The following is a 16723-nucleotide window of genomic DNA, read 5'->3' on the forward strand; positions in this document are numbered from 1 at the left end:
GCGGTCCCTTCTAATCCTGATATTCTATGAAGAGGCTTATCTGAGCACAGATATGAATTTAATAGCTAGAGGTGAGAGTTAAATAACTGGTCTTTTGATATTTTCATTTGCATTTTCTGGATTTGAAAAATGACTCACTAAGGATCAACTAATTAGTCATCATTTATAAGTGTTTACATTGCATTGTAAGTGTTTTAGTTAGTACTACTCGTCACTAGTCTACAGGTCTGTACTGGGGTTAAATGATACATGTTAACATCATGAAAGATCACTTACTTACATGCCATTTACATACATTTATTCAAATTTTATTCCCTCCTTCTAGCTCTTTTCCCCTGCCTGTTTTTAATGTGTGAAATCCTAACCCTAGTGAAAGCAGTGGGACTTTTGTCAATGAAGTCAGCAAGGCCAGAATTTTACTCAACCATCCCATTCTCTGTTGCACCAGTGTGAATTGAGAGTAATTCCTCTAAGGCTTGGTCTCCCCTTAAAATTTATACTGGCAAAACTGTCATTCAGGGGTATGAAAAATCCATACCTCTGAATTATGCAGTTAAATTGATCCAACCCCTCAGTGTGGACAGAGCTAGGTTGATGGGAGAATGCGCCAATTGACCTCGCTTCTCAAGGATGTGGATTACCTGTGCTGACGGGAGAAGTCCTTCCACTGGTGTCTTCACTGAATTGCTACAGCCACACCAATACAGCCTTTTAAGTGTAGACAAGCCCTTAGCATAGGCTATGTCTATACTAGGGGGTTAGGCCGGCCCTGGCTCCATAGTGTAGATGTAGCCTGAATGTCAGTGGAGTTACACAAGCAGGGCTGGCTCTAGCCATTTTGCCACCCCAAGCACAGCGGCAAGCCGCGGATGGCGCTCTGCTGGTTCCGTGGGACCAGCGGACCCTCCACAGGCATGCCTGCGGGAGGTCCACCGGAGCTGCCTGTCGTCCTCCCGGCAACTGGTAGAGTGCCCCCCGTGGCATGCCACCCCAAGCATGCGCTTGGCACGCTGGGGCCTGGAGCCGGCCCTGTACACCAGTCAGCACTAGTTACAGAACGAGGCCCATGGCTTTTGCTAGGCTCTGAGCTTTAGATGACAGGATTCCCATCCATCACCTCTTTAGTCTTTCTCTAGGTAAATCTAATCATCATTTTTTTACCCTTCATTACCAAAATCAGAAAAATGGAAAAACAGATTAGGAAAATTATAGTATCTGAAATATAATAAAACCACTCAGCCTTCAATATACATTTTTCACTTAGAAACAGCATGAAAGTTTAATAAACTAGACTGCATGAATCATAAATATTAATGATAATTCAAATGAGGGAAAGTATAAAGAAAAACAATAGGAGTTCTGGTAGCATCTAAAAGACCAGAAGGAAAGTTTTGACTATGCTGTAAAATGCAAGCATAATGATTTTAAAAGAGGGGAGGAGGGTGCTGTGATTCATCTGGTCAGTGTCAGGAATTTAACATGTGCTTCAGGATGATCTGTTCCACTCCATCTAGCATCTGAGGAGAAAAGGACGAGCAGTCAATGGCATAATGAAATCAGTAATGATAGATTTGATGACTGATGTGACTTATTCATTCAATCATCTAGCCATTCACTAATTCCAAATAGTGATTCCCCTTGAGTTTTTAATTGTCCTAGGTAACTAAATGACTCTAACTCAGTATTCCTTACATGCTCCTTACTAGTATAGGAAGGTTTAGATAAAACTATACCACAACAGTAATGATATTTGATAGGAAAAGCAACATCTGGAAGATGTAAGGGTTACCATTGTGTAGGGCCTGTTCAATTAGCACCATGCAGTGAGGTGGATGATCTAATATTTCTATATAGTTCTGCCTAGCTTCCCCAAACTGGTGATTCACTCAGCCCTGTCCTAAAGGCAGGCTCTCACCAGCAACAGAGTCAATTACTTGTGATGGTTTAGGCTGCTTCCAATATTCCTCTGCTGTTTGCAGCTTCCTAAAGTGCAATTCAAGTCAGATAAGTGATTCTATAAAAGTGTTACAATAGGATTGTCATATTTTGTCCGTTTTTCCATGTCACATGCCCAGTGTTTCAGCTTTTCTAACTGACAAACCTACAAACACAGCCTGGGATCAAAGAGGCAGAGTTGTTGCTTTCTCATGTATCACCATTTGTGATAAAGATCTGCAAACCAAATTAGATTCACATTTATGCCCATATAACCCCATTCTCTTCAGATTATGCCCACAGTGCTACCTGTGCAAAGCCATTGCCTTCAACTGCACAAGTAACTGATTGGAACATATAGAACTACGGTGAAGGTCAAGAAAGAATGGAATCCAACTGGCTCTTCATGGCTGCTGGGACTAAAGAAGGGGGAGAAGCAGTGAAAACGTATCTTTCACTAACATCAGAAGATCTGACTCTGAATATACATGAGCAGCAGATCTGAGTGGAGAAAGTGTTTACATAGTGCTGTTTTAACATAGTCCGTTTTCAGTGTGCAGTAGCACTTTAGGAATGATCTGCACCTGAGACTGCTTACAAGATTCCTGTCCCACTTGTGTCAATTTCTCTTTCAAAAGGCTTTTGCTGCTGCCACTGAGTTTCGCGTGGAAAGCCTTTCAAGCTGACAGGGCGCTGCTGCATCTTTTAGTCATAAAAACAAACCTCAACAAATATTCAAGATCTCTTGTGTTTTTAATAGTTTTTGAACAGCCAGAGTCTAAAGTCTCTGCTGGGTAACTTCAGTGTTCCTTTTCTCAGCTTCCTTCTCTGAAGACCTTTGATTTGGCTGGAGAGGCAGCAAAGGAAAGGGCTAGACAAGTGGCTTGAGGAGTGAAGGAGTGTAAGCTGATAACTTTCAGATATGGTTTGTAAGTAGCTTGGAATGCTGTAGAGGACCTGAGCTAGCTGTCAGGGACTGTGAACATGATGGTCAGTATTTAGGGTGACCAGATGTCCTGATTTTATAGGGATAGTCCTGCTTTAGGGGGCTCTTTCTTATATAAACACCTATACCCTCCCCCACCCCCATCCTGATTTTTCATACTTGCTATCTGGTCACCCTATCAGTATTGAATGTGTTCCCCCTTCACAAATGAAACTAAATACAAAGATTTCCAGATTAATAATTAAGGTAGCAATTTGGGCCAGATTCCTGGTCCCAGTTGAGCTTGTTCACAGTGGGACCTGGATCTGCATGGGGGAAAGATAGCTCTAAACCATCTTTCTGCTCCCCTAGTTGTCTTAACAGGGCACAGAATGAATCCTGGTATAACTTACAGCAGCACTGGGATGTGTTCTTTTATATATCCTAGGGCTTAATGGCAACATGCTACAATAATAAATAATATAATAATCTTAAACTGTATAGCACTGTACGAGGAAGACTTTAGCAAACCAGTAAAGTGCCTAAAACCACTATGGCTTATTGTTAAAAAGCAACCTAGTCAGCAAGCTGTAAATTGTTCATTCAGCAAACTCAGCTTGACCAAGGCAGGAGGTGGGGTGGGGGGGGGTTGGGTGCCATGGAGAGAGCAGCTTGACCCCGCGTCCTTCCTAATGAGACTCATCTTGAAGTTGTTGATACATGCATGTTAAAAAGAGTAGGAATGTTTATTGGGGTCTCAGAACTGCAGACACTGAAAAACCCACACCTGGTTAATCAATAGTCAGAAGGAACCTCTTGCTTGAAATTGCTTACTTGACAAGGTTTCTTTAAGGGATATGTCATTCTATTACTAATGTATAAATAAGGAGAAAAAGCTTGAGATAGTTGGACTCGTTTGGGGACTCTTTTGGACTCTCCCTCCGGATACATCTTGCGGTCCCCATGAGCAGATGGAAGATTTGGCCACCGAAAGCCTGCCACTGTGTCACTCGAAAGCCACACTCAGCTTTGGTAATTATCAAGGGTTGGGGGTGTTTTTCTAACTTATTGTGGACGTGTGTAAGTGCTTGAGACTAAAGTTTAGCTTTAAGTGAAAGCACTCTTGTGTTGTCCTGTTGGTGCCAGCCATCTATTGGTCAGACGGCCGTGTCTCCCCTGATTTATTTACTGACACCTCCTCACATAGAGTAAAGTTACCAAGAGCTTTGGGTTGAAAGAACCTCGGGTAACAAGCACCATCTTATCTGATGTTCTTAAAGCACTTTAGAATGGTGGTTACAGTATTTTCAGAGCCTCAAAACTCGGGGAGAAGGAAAGGAAACTTGAAATATGAAGTCTTTTACTTCTCCCAGATTCCTCATTGGATTGAGTTCCCCTGGACTGATATGTTAGTGGAAGAGATCTTTCTTCTAGAGACTTCCTATAGGTTTAGAGTCAAGCTCAGCCATTCACTTTCTCAATCTGCTCTTTTTAAAGCTACTGTAACACACAGCCCTACTTTGACCCACATTTTTAAATCTCATAGGCGCTACAAGTGTGTTATATGTAAATGCAAGTCTATTCCTTTCTCCTCCAGCTAATTTAAGCCCAGTCGGCCACATACATGAATAAATGAAAAAGGGCCTACAATGCATGGAGAAAAAGGATATTAACTGGAAACAATACTGTGAATCACATGGAAGATGTGATAAGATCACATAACATTGTTATTATCTTTAGAAATCGCAGCAGTGAGACTGGGTTAAACATATTTCCAGATCTGATGAGTTGCAAAAGAGTCTGATTATACTTTTATCTTTGCTTGTAAGGCATCTTGGAAAACATGAACAGACACACATGGCAGAAACAAAAGCATGTTTTTTCCAGTAATCTGTTTGTTTTTTAAAGCCCACTATCTGCTGAGGACTCCAAAGCAACTCAGTGTTATGATTGTTACTGAAAACCAACTGCAATTATTTTGGCATGCTTGAAGGATTAATTCTAGACTATTTCCTCATGAGGACTTAAACATCTTATACACATTAAGGGGACATAGGCATTTATGAAAATTTATACTAATTTAATCCACACTTTCCATACTCAAATCAAAAGCAGCTAAGTGATGTAAGAGCCAAACTCCTGTTTTTGAAAAGTGACTTGAAAATCAATGGAATTTCAGTTCTTATGTCATTTGAGTGCTTTGGAAAATTTGTAGCCACAGGTCCCAATTCTGTCACATTATAGCCCCTTGACACCATTCAACACTGATTAGACCATACCCATTGATTATCCTGTTTATGGGTGCTTCTCCTCACAGATAGCATAACAGCTGTACTCTGGCTCTGGCTATCTCCCTGGCCTGGCCTGGGCCCTAGGGGCAAGTAAGGGGCAGAAGAGAGCATGGCTCTTAGGGTTGGCAGGTGTCCAGTTTTCAACTGGAACACCTGGTTGAAAAGGGATCCTGGCGGCTCCAGTCAGCACTGCTGACCAAGCTGTTAAAAGTCCAGTTGGCAGCACAGGCAGGCTCTGTATCCAGCTTCTGGCATCTCTCTCTGGGTCCTAGGCAGAGGGAAAGCCATGGGGGTTTTGCACACTGCTCCCATCTGCAGAGCCAGCTCAGCAGCTCCCATTGGCCAGGAACTGCAGCCAATGCGAGCTGAAGGGGCAGCACCTGCAGGCACGGGCAGCGTGCAGAGTCCTGTGGTCATGACTCTGCCTAGGAGCCAGAGGGAGATGTCTGTCATGGCTTCCTGGGAGCTGCCTGAGGTAAGTGCTACATACAGCACACAACCCCTCCCACACTCTAACCTACCTCAGCCTGGAGACCCCTCCTGCACCCCAAACCTCTCCTCTCCAGCCCCACCCCAGAGCCTGCAGCCAGAGCCCTTACCCCAACCACCTGCCCTAGATTGGTGAAAATGAGTGAGCAAGCCAGGGTGGGAAAGAGTGAGTGATGAAGGGAGAGGGGATGGAGTGAGCAAAGGCATGACCTCAAAGAAGGGGTGGGGCAAGGGTGTTCAGTTTTCTTCAAACAGAAAGTTGGCAACCCTAATGGCTCTGAAGGCCATTGCAAGTTGATGCAATTTAGTTCAGGCCTGTGGCTGCATTGAAGGGCTTGAAGCTACCTTTGCTCCCCACATGCTGTTTCCACCCAGTTCAGGAAAGCTGTAAAAATCCAGTCTGCAGAGTTTAAGCCATCCAAAGTACAGTAGCCATATACTGGATCACTCTCATGGTTTTAATATCCATGCAGGTTTCATAAGGAAGTGTGCCTGTTCCAACAGTGCATAAAACTATCTACTGACCTTGATGGAAGCCATATGAATTTTCTCACTCATCCTATGTCTCCTATGTGTTTGGCTCTGTAGGTGTTAAATTTTAAAACAGATGTGTATGAAGATATACTTTTCAGCAGAACTATGAAATGCTGCAGAAAGCCTAGACCCAAAAAAGAGGTCAAAGTAGTTCAAGCTAGCTAATATTACACTGCCTGCAAAATATAAATGAGACTGTAGTCAGTTTTGTTACCTTTTTAGTAGGGGTAAGATAGTACCAACTACCAATACTAGTGGTATTCTCATTTACCATTAAATAGGGATAATGTTCAAAGCAGTAACACTTTACCTATAAGCCAAAAAATATCAAATCTCTTTAACTGCACCCACTTTGTTTAGGTATTTCTTTACTTCCAAAGGGTGAAATAAATCAGATGAAACTGGAGTTTTATAACAGACTGATTTTTTTTTTAAATTCAGATTGTGATCTTGTTTCTGTCACTGTGAATCTAGAGTAACTTCACTTCATTGGAATCTAGTCAACTTCATTGCGGTAAATGAGGTCAGAATTTGACCCTAGAAATTCACAACAGACATGTAAGAGTTGAAAGAAGAAAAACACACATTTTTACACACATGCGCACACGCACACCCCCCAACTACTCAGAACAGATTTTGAACCCATGATTCTCCTGAGTTGTAGCTACCTACATGACAAACAAGCTACAGGTGAAGAAATTCACTGTCCTCTGAAAATTATAGGCAGTGCAGGTAACCATACTTAAAGTTAAGGTTGCCCCAAACTTTCCTTTTTAAGACCTATTTTCAGTTGTGTATAACTTTGCCAAACTTTTACTGTTTCAGATGAATTTTTCAAAGATGGGTCTGCCTCAATCATTTTTTGGGAACATTTTCCACAAAACCAATTCAGTCATTTTCAGCTCTATAGGAACTCTGTCAGTTACATTAATGGAGTCCATTTCTCCATGGTGGCATTCAACTGCCCCTAAATCATGAGACCATCCTTTCTTTTCATCCAATCCCCTTTCTCATTCACCACACAGCTTCCAAATTCTGCAACCAATGAGGTTTTCTTCACTGCACAACTCTGATTCATCCCCAGAACAGATCCCTCCTGTGAACTAAATGAGGCAGGGATTTATGGTGGTGGCGTATGAACAGGTCATTAAAGACAGTGTCATAAGATATATGCATAAGGGGGGTGAATTAAGGTTGCACAGGCAACTTCTAAATCTGGCATTTCCTAACTTGAGAACTTGACTTTGCAGCCTTCATGTTTTGAACATTTTTGTATGTGTGAACATGTAACTTGATTATAAGAGAGAGAGAGGAATGACAATCCAACTTAGTGTTTGTCAACAGTGCTAGATTAATATACATGGAAAATTTAAGTCCTCAATTTACCACCGATTATGTACAGCACAAGCTGCAACAGTGCAAACTTCCCTACTAGCATGACTCAGTTAAGATCAGAGGAGACTCCTCTTGATCTGTGTAAATGTAGCTCATTCCCCATACCCATTTATGGTGAGATTTTTCAAAAGTACCTAAGGGAGTGCATACATTTTCCATTGACTTTCAGTGGCAAATGGCTTTCTAATGATCTTAAGAGACTACCAATGAGTTAGGGTATTGGGTTTTGTGATGTGGATGCATCAACAGCAGGAATCTCTCTCTCTCTCTCTCTCTCTGGTCAGAATGCTTTAAACACAATGGAGAAATCATATTTGTGGGGTTTATTGTCTGTAGCAGTTTGAGACATTTTATCTTTAGTGGGGATGCATTCTAATTTTGACTCCAAGGTGCTACTTTCTAAAAATATAAAGTTTCTCTATTTAAATTCCACACTTATTGCCTACTTTGTAGTAAGCCAAATTTATGAACTCAGTGATTTCTTCTTCATACTGGCAGTGAAAAGGAATTTTGTCCATAATTTCTTTAGGTTGAGACCTTTGAGATACGGTGTCTCCTTGAAGTCAGTGGCATGACACATGTTGAAAGTTAAGCACTTGTTTAATTGTCTGAAGGCCTAGGTTAGCAAAGAAAGTGGCTTGGTCATGTGGATCAATTATCCCTAGCAAAAGAGAAACAGTCTGTGAATAAAGATGTCTTGATTAGGCCAGGAGAATTTGCAAACTTGACCTGGCCAGTGCTGCAAGGCTACTCCCCCACTTTGCCTCTCTAAAAAATCCAATATGGCTGCAGGCTGGATGGTGAAAATGTTTTAATGTTGTTTTGCTTTGATACTGTGTATATTCATCATTCTATAGGCTTATATATTTGGGAATTATAAATTATCTTCACATTGGAGCCAGAATAAAATCTTTTATTCTTAACCGTTCATTGCAGTTTGATTACCATTTTCTATTGTATTTTTAAAACCTCACTGTTTTTGTCTTAAGGTGACATTGAGTAACACAATTATTCCATAATGTGTGTAGGTTATTTGAAGCTTTAATTCAATAGTGACCTGGGGAAACTTCATTTGGCTTCATTAGAAGGACTTTGACACACAGGCTACATGTGCATTTGAAGCCGGGGGGTATAGATCCTAGCTCTCACAGGCACATTCATGCTAGCTGTCCGGGAGCTAGCACACTTAAAATAGGAGCGTAACCATGGTAGTGCAGGCAGCAGTGACATGGGCTTCCTGTCCTAAAGTAAAAACCTGTTTGGGCCACGTACGTATGTACTCAGGGCAGCTAGCCCATGCTGCTACACAAGTTCAATGAGAGCTGTAGTGACTATGTCTATTTAGCCTTAGTTTAGTCACCCCCAGGACTGATTACAGAATTCCCGTTCTAAAAGATCTGTGGTCATATTATTCATATTTGTTTTAATAAATGCTGGTAGGATGCTGAGCACTATAGAGGACAAATTGAAGATGATCCAGGCACTAAGGATTTTGGTCTCTTTTCTGGCAAAGATTTAAGCACATGCTTAATTTTAAGTACATGTTCAGTACTATTGGGTGAAATCCTGAGCTCACTGGCTGAAATCCTAGCCCATGTGGTATTTAGTGTGATTACTCATGCTTAAAGTTAAGGCTCACTGTCTAGGAGTAAATGTTTCTTTGCATTGTTTGCAAAGTGGATACAGCCTGGACCGGCTTGTTTTGTTGTAAATAATTTAGTTATAAGTTTGTATTGTGTGTTTCCTGCAGTTCAACTATATTGAGAAGACCCTTATCCTCTTGTCCACCTGGAAATGTTATTTCCATGGGGCTGCTCCCGATAAATAACATTCATGTGCATGTTAGAGTTCAGACTGAGTGACCTATGTGGACAGAGTTGTGCTGAAATACATTTGGGTCGAAGGCTTGACCCAAGAGAGATTGAAGTAACTCCCATTGTCCTCAACAGGACTAAGTTCAGGCCTTAATGAGGGTTCATGCATGCTTTCTGCACAGCAAGGACTGAATAAGGTTTGTCTGTTTATATCCGCTGTAGTTCAGCTACAGTTGAGAAGGGGTTGAGTTTGATATCTGAGGTAAAATCTAGTGGAAGTCTTGCCATTGACTTAATAGGATTTCACCCTGATATCACGCATGATTTCTTTCCTAGTATAGAAGCAGAGAAGTTATTACAGGCAGTACTTCCAACAAATCAGTAGCAGTAAAGGTTAGTTCTGAATGGTGGTGCTGTTCTGCTTCAAGTCATTCTAGAATTAAAATAATTTCAAAAATATATTTAACTTCAATTAAACAATCATTAAAAATAGATCAGAGCCTCCAGAAGTAATTTGGTTTTCTGCCCTAAGCACTCATCTTCAGAATATGAATAGAGAAGGAAGTACTATTACAAAATGTTTCTATACTTTATGAATGATTAGAATAGTGGGTGATTAAATATAACCAAATAATAAGTTCTTTCATGTAGTCTGTGCAGCCTGTGCTTATTTTGTCTACATTTCAATGTCTACTCTTTTTTAAATCAGATGCAACTAAAGAAATCAAATGTTTTTTTTTTTTAATTTTTGATTACATCAGCTATGTGGTTTGGAGGATAATTATCAATTCACAGTTGTGAATTTTTATATTTATATTTCATTCAGCAGGGTTTTTGCAAAATGTGTAAAACCATTATATTACAAACATCAAAAAGACATTGAAAAGAAATATTTGACAAATGATTCCTGGATTAGGGGCTAGGCATGTCTTATAAAGCATGTTCTGTGAATGTTGTTGAAACTTCAGATGCTTTCACATGGTCTCAAGGTGACACATGTTAAACCTTATCTTATTATCTCATGCTTCAGATCTGATGACTGAAACAGGGAAAACACTTGTAATTTTTTTTACTTTCAATGGGAAAACTACAAGTTACTGAAACTTTTTAACCCCTTTGTTATATGATGGAAAATGTTAAACAAAACTTCAAGTTTACATACTGACCGGTAGGTTTGTGAAATCAATTTTCCCAGCCACAAACAAAAAACAGGCAAAAGAGGGGAAAAACAGCAAAAACAATCCTTCTCTGTATAGGAAGGGGATACATTGGATATGACTGGATTTGAGTGCTCCTAAAGTTCAGTTGTTTGGATGTGGAGTTTTGGTTTCAGCCAATTTTTGTCAGCATCAGAGAAGTGTGATTGATAGTTGGATGGTGGCTTTGTTGTTTTTTTTTAATTTTATTTTCTAAGCAGTGATTGCTTGATAAGTCAAAAAAGCACTGAGAGGTATGTAGGTGCTGATTTTTTTGCTATACATTTCTAAGGAATAGAGGGTGTGTGTGTGTGTGTGTGTGTGTGTGTGTGTGTGTGTGTGTGTGTGTGTGTGTGTGTGTGTAAATATGTATATTTAACTTACAGGTAGTTCCCTGTATGCATGCTTAAAAAATAAAGTATTTAGGCAGGGAGTGTGGAAAAACAGGCTGAAATTTCAAAATCTAACCTCTAATAAACATTTCCTATAAGAGACAGCGACATGAACCATCACTAGTTGGCACAAAAACAAAGGCAAATAAAAGAACAGATATAAATCACAAGAGTAAAATAAAACTTATTTTCTGTACTGTCAAACTCTCAGTTAATACAAATCTCCATAAACATTTACAAATGGATCCAGTTGGATTAATCTAAAAAATATGGGTAACTTAAAACTTCCATAAACTGGATTTTGTGTTCCAGTTGGACATTCTGGCTAAACAAATTACAATAGAGAAGTCTGCCAAATGTCATCATAAACTTAGGCACAAATCACATAGAAACAAAAACTCAGTCTCAGTGTAGCAATGAGCTTTGCAAATCACAACAGTGTGCGGTTTTCTTCCTCAGTGTTTAAAGGGAGCATAAGCAATCAGATCTGGCTTGTCTGAAAAAGCTGACAGTTGCATTTTTCATCCACAGAATTAAGGGTCTCACAAATATAATGTAAACAAAGCAGCCTAGAACAAACTTTAAATCATCTTTGAGGATAGTTACAGATCTAGGCTGCATCCTCTGATGCAGATAAAGGAGCAGGGGGAGGGGACGGGACAAAACTCTTTAGGGCTAGACTGTGCCCCCCACTTCACAAACAAGTCAGACACGTGCTCTGCCCCAAACAGTTTACAATCAAATCTTTATCTTTAACAATGTTTATTTTTTCTAATTTAGCTTGTTCAACCTTTCCCTCACCAATCACATACTCTGAAACACTGCCCCCCTGATCTAGGTAGGGTCCTATTCCATTCCAGTGGTCAAGACTGGATGGGATAGCAGTAGATGTGTGTAGAGGCTGTTGCAACCTTAAAACCAGCGTGGGGCAGGCAGGAGAATAAAATGAATGGTTATCCTTTCTCCTCTCTTCCCCTCAGGGGAAAAAAACCCTATTGCAATTCATGGGAAGAACATCCCACTCCAATTCCCAAAGATCAGAAACGGAATGAAGGGTTTCAGCAGGAACACCCATTCCAAACAACCTTTCCTGCTTCTTACCAGGAAACTGGTGGTGTCAAGTTGGGGGTGGGTCGGAGGAAAAATACATTCCAATGGAAGGAACATCTATCCAAAGAAGGGTTTGGGAAGCAGCACTTGTAACACCACCATCCTCACCCACCAGTGGAAAGTTCAGGGACCATTTACTGAGCATGACCTTGAACCCTGAGATGCTCCTTTCTCCCCTTCCTTGGTGGTCTTAGGATTCCTGCACCTGCTATGGTCCCAACTGCCCACATGATGATCTGCCTAAACAGGGCAGGACAGTAAAAAGGGCAGAGGTATTTAAGGTCGATAGGATGGGATATATTCATACTAAAGTGGAGACTTGACATGGACTCACCCTAACTCTGACTTCTATGAGTCAGTCCAAAGTTTGACACAGAGCGAAACCTGTGAAAGAAAATTCAAGCATTGCCCCACCAAAGTTTGAAAGGACAGCAATGACCCCACCTATCCCCTGCTAAAATGTTTAATACATATTGCATTTTCTCACATAGCATCATTCTTTATCATTTTTACTGATTTTTTTCATCATTTCTAGCAACATCAAATGCTATTTCTTCTGGCAACTTTAACCTTCACCCAGATCACCAGCAACATCTTTTACATAGCAATTTGGAATCTGTTTTAATAATTGTACAGACTGTGACCCATCACACAGGTGACTGTATTTGCCCAATGGGCTACAGGAAACTTTAAATCTGTGTTATACTTAAAATTGTAATAAAATGACAAACCACAGGTTTAGGTTTTAAGGGGTTTCCTGATCCTGCTTCCAGGGTAAGTGGATCTGTAGGGAAGCATGAGTAGTCTGCTATTGATCTCTCTGTAATTGGTTATTGTGTGTTAGAGCTCTGTATTCTTAGTAATAAAGCAGTGTTACATTGCAGATGTCCACCAGGAGTATTTGTGGTGTTTCTGAATCCCTGTATAGGCTGTCAACATAAAGTACATCTCCAGCAACAAAAGTCCTGTAAACTGCCTTGGTTCAGTGATATCCTTATTAGTTCATAATCGACAGAATCCTATACTTAGCAGATCAATATAGCAAATGTAAAATGTGGTTTTATAATTGGTTGGCATATTGTACACTCCCTTGGAAGATAAGTATTCCTGTCCTGGCTACTGTAAGCATTCCATGCTGTGAAAATCAGGTCTTCATGCAAATCATTTATTATGCCCTCACCCAATCAGAACAAAGTCTCTGTAATCTGATTTTTTGAATTTGCTGCCTTGACTTTGGAAAGGTTGCTGCATTTAAAAGACCTAGACAAAGCAATTAGCTTTAAAGAAGTTCAGGCAATTCTTCAAACTTCGAGACACACATCTCATGCCCTGGGAGTATTCAGTATTTGTGTGTATGTATGTATGTGTATGTATATTGTGATGGGGCAAGGCCAGATGGCTACAGTAAAGTAGTAAGGAACAAGTATGTTAGCCCCAGGCTAAACAAATCTCTCGTACAATGGTAACCAAATGGCAGTTGTCCAGGTTAATCAGATGCATCTGAAGTGGGTATTCACCCACGAAAGCTCATGCCCCAAAATGTCTGTTAGTCTATAAGGTGCCACAGGATTCTTTGCTGCTTTTACAGGTTAATCAAGACACCTGGGGCCAATTAAGATCCTTCTAGAAGGCAGTGGAGATAGCTACATTGGCTTCAGGTGTCCCAATCAATCAAGGGCTGGCTGGAACTAGTTAAAAGCCTCCCAATTAGTCAGTGAGGTGTGCATGTGAGGAGCTGGGAGCAAGAGGTGCAAGGAGCTGAGTGGGAGTGCTGCTGGAGGACTGAGGAGTACAAGCATTATCAGATGCCAGGAGGAAGGTCCTGTGGTAAGAATAAAGGTGTCTATAGGAGGCCATGGGGAAGTAGCCCAGAGAGTTGTAGCTGTCATGCAGCTGTTACAGGAGGCACTATAGACAGCTGCGATCCACAGGGTCCTTGGCTGGAACCCGGAGTAGAGGTGGGTTCGGGTTCCCCCTCAAACCTCCCAACTCCTGATGGGACACAGAAGGAGTTGACCCAGACTGTGGATTCCACCAAAGGGGAAGATCACTGAGGTGAGCAATACCACAATAAGCGCAGGACCCACCAAGGTAGAGTGAGTGTGAGTGTGTGTGTGTGTGTATAATTTTTAGAATTTATAAAATGGAATTTTCAGTTCTGGTGTTTGGATTTGGAATGCTTCACAGCAAAGATATAATCAAGTTGGAACACGCCAGAATGCTGTTCTGGTACTGTTAAACAACAGTGTGGTAGCAGTGGCACCTGAGTTTCTGCAATGACTAATTTATAAGATTAAATGGGCAGAGTTAAGATCACAGTGAGGGAAGGATCGAAAGGACAATTGGCTGATGCCCTGAAAGCATGGGTGTCCACTCTGCTAGTCGGAGCCAGTTATTTAGCTCCTGACCTTCTAGCATGAGTCTGGGCTTCCTAGTCTGCAAAATCAGAGTAAGAGTGATCTGCAGCGTAGAGCATGTGAGGAAACAGGAATTATATCTCATTGTCCTTATGCACTGCACTCTGTGGGGCAGGGAGCCAATGAGACAGTGGTACAGACTGCTGCCCTTTGGATCAGATACCATGCCCAGCCCCTGGCTCTGACCAGCTGCTGGGACAGCCTGGTGTGGCCATATGTGCAGAGGAAGCCCTCCTGGCTGAGTCCTTGACTCTGGGTATCTCTAACCAGAAAGGCGCTCTCAGCCTGGGACAGCCCTGTGGGCTCCGAAGAAAGCTAGTCCCTGCTGGCATTGCTCTGCATCTGGTATCATGTTCAACCCCATATTTAGGCAGTGAGGAGAGAGCTCTGACTGAAGTTGGAGCTGATACCTTCCCCTGTGGGGCTATAACCACATCCTGCCATGCTACCCCTGCTCCAGAGGCACTGGCAGGCCTGGAACATCTCGAGATCCCTCTCACTAAAGAGAGAGGTGAAGCACTGGATGGACTTCACTGAGCTGCACTAGCTGCGGTGCTGGGGATCCCCACACCCTCACCCTTGGGTTCCTCTAGCCAGGGACACAAACTTTCCCAAAAGTCAGTAGCCCCTGGTTGGGCAAGAAACATTCTTGCCGGTCAGGGCCACCCCTGGATACATGTCCAGAGTTTCCAGCAGCATAAGTAGAGCTTGAGGCACAGGCCTCCAGCACCGGGCAGGGAGACCCACAGTCCCTGGCATGCAGGGACCAACCCCAGGACCCTCCCTCTCCATATAAGAACTCTTGTTTAAGAAAATCAATATTTCAGTGGCATTCTGGTCGCTTCAAATTTAGGACTACACCACTGCTTCAGGGCACCACCAAGCCTGGGTGTGGGTAAGAAGCAGTCAGTCTATCTTAACTGGCTACGTGGAGCACAAATGTGCATTGTTGGCTCTAATTCCAGACTGTTCTCAGTCTCCTACACCTAAACCAAAGTGATTGCATTGAAAATACACATCAGTGGAATCCCTTAACCATGCAACTCTTTCAAATTCTTTGCAATGGATAGAACTTGTGACTCATTCAGTTCATTCTTCTGACTGATTTCTGAATTACAGGCCAAATCTGATTCCCACTGACCTCAAGGAAGAGAGTCTCGTTGACTTCAGTGGAAACTGGCTGGGCCTGCAGGTTCAAACTGTGGCTTCCATCCTAAGGACCTGCATCAAACCCCTTGAAGTCAATGGAGATTTTTCTATTGACTCGAGTGGAAATTGGATCAGGCCCAAGTCATTACCTACAGGGCTGGTGCAACCATTTAGGTGACCTAGGTGGTCGCCTAGGGTGCTAGGATTTGAGGGGTGGCATTTTCTTCTGCAGTGACCTCGGCGGCCGTATCTTCAGTCACCACCGGCATTTAGATGGAGGGAGCTGGGGCAGGTGAGCATGGGGAGGGCCGCCTGCATCAAGTAAGGAGGGCAGGGCGGCACACAGGGGAACTCCCCGCCCCAGCTCGCCCCTGCCCCACCTCCTCCCTGAGCACGCTGTGGCTGCTTCACTTCTCCTGCCTCCCAGGCTTGCGGCATCTAAGCTGATTGGCGCTGGAAGCCTGGGAGGCGGGAGAAGTGAAGCAGCCACGGCATAATCGGGAAGGAGGCAGAGCAGAAGTGAGCTGCTTCACTTCTCTTGCCTCCCAAGCTTGCAGCGCCAATCACTTTAGGCATCGCAAGCCTGGGAGGCAGGAGAAGTGAAGCAGTTAAGGCATGCTGGGGGTGGAGGCAGACCAGGGGTGAGCTGGGGCAATGGGAGTGGGCGCTTCAGGGAGGAAGGGAGAGCTGCCGGAGGGTGGGGCTCAAGGTGGAAATTTCGCCTAGGGTGCGAAACATCATTGCACCAGCCCTGATTACCTAGATACAACTTCCCTTTCAAAAACAGTCTAGGATCACAAATACAGAATTAAAAGCTGTTGGGGCTGGAGGGAACAAAACTTTGACCTATTATGCAGCAGGTAAATGTAAAATGAAATACACAAATAATGTGGAGTAGGAGGAAATTGCTTTGTATGCCATAGTTTTGCACAAAATAAACAGTGATTGCATGTGAGACAGGATTACACAGTTCTGTCTCAACAGAAAAAGTATTTGACATCTTAATTTTCATTGCAGATGAAATCTCAGTAAGTGGCTGGAAATTCACCAAGGGTACAATGTTTTTATGCTGTCGC

The sequence above is a fragment of the Gopherus evgoodei genome, chromosome 2 (genome assembly GCF_007399415.2).
Source record: "Gopherus evgoodei ecotype Sinaloan lineage chromosome 2, rGopEvg1_v1.p, whole genome shotgun sequence".
Lineage (NCBI taxonomy): Eukaryota > Metazoa > Chordata > Testudines > Testudinidae > Gopherus > Gopherus evgoodei.